A 3711-nucleotide genomic window follows, 5' to 3' on the forward strand; every position below is an offset into this window, starting at 1 on the left:
GCTGAATCCTCGTTGTGAGGTCACCAAACTCTTTGTGGTTTGATGTCATTTTTTCCATTGATGAATTTCTGGACCGATGACAGCGTCTCGATCACTTCCTGTTTGACATGTTTGTTATTAGGAAGCGGCAGAATGAGACGGTTGCTGCTCACATGTTGATCTTTAGGGACGATATTGGAAGACACAGAAGATTTCCTGTTTATTACGGAGAAATCCAGAAATGGTTCGTTGATCATTACATACAAATTAAGTCCGAATAATTCTAAAAGTGTCCAGAAGATAAATGTGGTGAGAAGATGCTGCAAGGAGCCGAAGGTTGCTGTGAAGGTTTCTGCGTCTCTTTCAGCGTTGCTCCCCCAGAACGTGTGGTTTCACTGTTGCTAGGACACCATCACAGGAAGCACACAGCCGCAGCACAGGAAGTGATTTTATCGGTCTCGTCCCCACAGTCACACTCTGGCCTGCTGCACCTGCTCATCGTCTGCAACAGGTTCTCAGGCTGCAGAACCTTCCAGAAGACACCTGTGGACCCATTTAACAGGCCAGGTCTTCTGGCTTCTGCCCGCTCAGCAGCAGCCACTCAGCTTCTTCTCTCAGCACCTTCATGGGGCACAAATTAGTCAGTAAAATCCCTTCTGGAAGGGGATCAACAGGATCGGCTCAAATCAGCATTTCCCTTCTAACAATAGTTGATATTTAAAACCCGTTTGGAAGCATCTCCACAGGATCTTCAGCAACGTGAGTTGTGATGGAGGCCCCAAGATTCAGGTCAGGATTATGAAGTCAGTGACCAGATAAACCAGAACAACTGCTCTTCATCTTTAGGCCACTTTAGCAAACTAGAGAAAAGCACTGGGCGCTGTGGGGCTTTGATGTTTCAGATCAAAGTCTCTCTGGAATCTATGTTACCAACTGAATCAGCTCTTCCTTGGTCCACCATCAGCGCCTCCTAAAGACATTAAAATCCGGCCGTGCCGTGGACAAGGAGGGGAAGTGTTTCAGGTCTCCAGATGGGTCAGGGTCTGAGTACGAGACTGCTGAAGAGTGGGCTGATGGAGGTCAGGGAGGAGGCTGGGTGAGCCCAGATGATGAACGTTCCTGTACAAATCAAGTTCCACTTAAAGTGTCAGACGGGTGGGAAGCTGGACATGAGGCTGCAGAGCAGGAGTTATGGAAGAGTGACGAAGAAACGTGTTCAGCTGATGAAGAGTTGGCACGGAACACTGGTACACAATCAGTTTCCAGAGATCAGGCAGGTGAGCAAGGGCTGGGAGGGGGGGCGGCGCGGTCAGACAGGAGGTTCAGGCTCCTGGTGACAAACCTGATTCTCCTGGTTTCTTCTCCAAACTCCTGCGGCGCCATTGATCAGTGCAGACAGGGATCAGCTGAGGGTGTGTGTGTGTGTGTGTGTGTGTGCGCGTGTGTGTGCGTGCGCGTGTGTGTGTGTGCGCGTGCGCGTGTGTGTGTGTGTGTGTGCGTGTGTGTGTGTGTGTGCGTGTGTGTGTGTGTGTTGGGGGTCTGGTCAGCTGACTGTGAGAGAAGTGATAAAATTAATTCATCAATCGAGATCAGCGTCATCAGGATCTCCGTGTGTTTGATGTTGAGGACGAAAACGAGCGTTTTCAACTTCCTGTAGACAGTTGTTTTAGGCACAAACTTGCATTTAACTGTAAAAATGTCTTCTGGCGACGCTGAAACTGAACTTCCCGACTTGGGCGGAGCTCGTTGGTGTTTGTGTGATGCTGAAATGATGGAAGCAGCTGAATAATCGTCCCAGTCGGAACGTTACAGGACAAAAGCTGCTGAATGTCTGCAGCTGCTGCAGCAAATCAGGGGGAAATATTTCAAATTCTACGCTTTAAAGTGATTAAAGCATCTGAGTTTCAATGAGAATGTTACAGAGAAAAGTACAGTCATCAAATATTCCTGAAAGTCTCAGTTCTCAGTCGTTTAGTGTCAGTTTTCCTGTTTGTTAGCATGAAAAGGAACTAATGAAAACTAAAATGTGACATTAACAAGCTTTAAATGTTATACCCCGAAGGTTAAAGGAGCTAAATTAATGTGAACAAATTAAATCATTAAACCATCAGATTTAATGATTCAAAATTCAAACTTCTGCTACACCAACGATAATAAACAATAAATAAAGATATACGGTTTCAATCTGAACAGATCACAAAGGTTGGCTGCAAAAACGACAAAAAACACATTCACCACATGGGGCTTGTGTCTTTTCGGCATTTTCTTTATCACATTTGCATTATTTTTTTTAATTCAGCGGTTTTAATTTGTGATTCATCGTGTAAACATTTGTCAATTATCACTCGTGGATTTTATCGACCATAATGTTGCTTTGAGTGTAGCATAATGGAGGCAACACCTCAACAATTAATCATATCTTGCTGGTTTGTCATTAAGAATGTAATGAATTAAAGCATATAAATGGATTCTGGAAGCTTTGCGTTTCATTTCTCACCAACATTTTTAGCCACAGCTGCTCCGACCAAAAGGACCAGAAACTGGACTGAAGCTGTTTTTGGCTGTAGTTGCTGTTTGTCTGGTTAAAAGCACCTTAATGGGTCATTGGGGGTGTGGGGTGTACAGGGAGGGGGTAGTACCTCTGGCCTGGGGGAATGTCGTGCCCTTCTAGGGCAGCTCGCCAGCCTTTGGTTCCCACCTGTCACTCAGCTCTCACTTGTGGCTCCCCGTAGCTGTTAACATGCAACAGCGGCCACACCCCGGGCAACGACTTCGACAGGTCGGCTAAACCAAGTGAGGGTAACCGGCGGGTCATAGACCCTCGGTGAACAGGGCTCTGCTCACCCAGCATGTGAAGACTGCTTCGATGGACCAGGCGGAAGAAACCAATAGTAAGGATCAACGGCTGAGAAAGCGTAGCAGCAAGGCACTGTGGAATGCATAGGGCACACCGGAGCACGGAAGAAGGTCTGGCCATCCACTGCAGCCAAGGGGGTAGCCAGTCGTAACGCCTCGTCGTGCCACTGGACTCTGACTTCTGCGGCCGAGAGGGTGGGGTTGTCCCAGCGCAATGACTTCCCCACCAAAATCTCTTTCTCAGCGCAGGTTTTTGTGTAGTCTTCTCGCACCTGCTGCATCTTTTACTACAAGTCCTACGGCGTTGGGGGCGGGGCGAAGCGGCAGGTAGCGGTTACTACTGGGAGCCGTAGTCTCAAACCTGCACGTAGGCGGCCTGTGGACCAGTGGTCGCTCGACTCTTGACTTGAGGCAACAGAGGAGTTCGGCAGCATCCCAGGCGACTGAGCAGCCCTCTTTAGGACAGCACTGCTCACCCTAGCAAGGGAGGGGACTAGAAAAGGTGTCCCAAACATTGCTTGCCTCACAACGTTTCTGGCCAGCATGCCGCGGCTGGCAGATTAGCTCTACAATGCGGTCGAAAACAAAAAGAAACAAAGGAAAAGAAACTCATCTTTGGATCATGGAACATACGCACTCTGCTGGACCGAGACACCACAGAAAGACCCCAGAGAAGAACAGCCCTGATAGCCAAGGAGCTAGCCCGCTACAGGATCGACATCGCTGCTCTTAGTGAAACTCGCTTTGCTGAAGAAGGATTGATCTGCGAGCCTGATGGAGGGTACACATTCTTCTGGAAAGGAAAAGCTGAAAACGAGGACAGGATCCATGGAGTTGGTTTTGCCATACGCTCCACTCTCCTCCGTCTCATGTCTG

The sequence above is a fragment of the Takifugu flavidus genome, unplaced genomic scaffold (assembly GCF_003711565.1).
Source record: "Takifugu flavidus isolate HTHZ2018 unplaced genomic scaffold, ASM371156v2 ctg344, whole genome shotgun sequence".
Lineage (NCBI taxonomy): Eukaryota > Metazoa > Chordata > Actinopteri > Tetraodontiformes > Tetraodontidae > Takifugu > Takifugu flavidus.